The following is a 245-nucleotide window of genomic DNA, read 5'->3' on the forward strand; positions in this document are numbered from 1 at the left end:
ATGTGACAAGCCTGTGTAAACTGTTAGCGGACGTTGTCCCCGTTCATCCTCACAGTAGTGCCTACATCTAAGAGGAACTCACTCAGCAGATGAGAGCTAGTGAGGGCTTTTTCCTCTCAGAATCTGCCCATTTCCACTAATAAGGAAACTTCAGGAAGATAACATAAAAATAGAGGGCTTATAGGCTTTCAAAAACAGCTTAACTTAGTATGTGTGCTGGAGATGTCAGTACCAAAAAAAAAAAA

Source organism: Mastomys coucha, unplaced genomic scaffold, assembly GCF_008632895.1.
Source record: "Mastomys coucha isolate ucsf_1 unplaced genomic scaffold, UCSF_Mcou_1 pScaffold2, whole genome shotgun sequence".
Classification (NCBI taxonomy): Eukaryota; Metazoa; Chordata; class Mammalia; order Rodentia; family Muridae; genus Mastomys; species Mastomys coucha.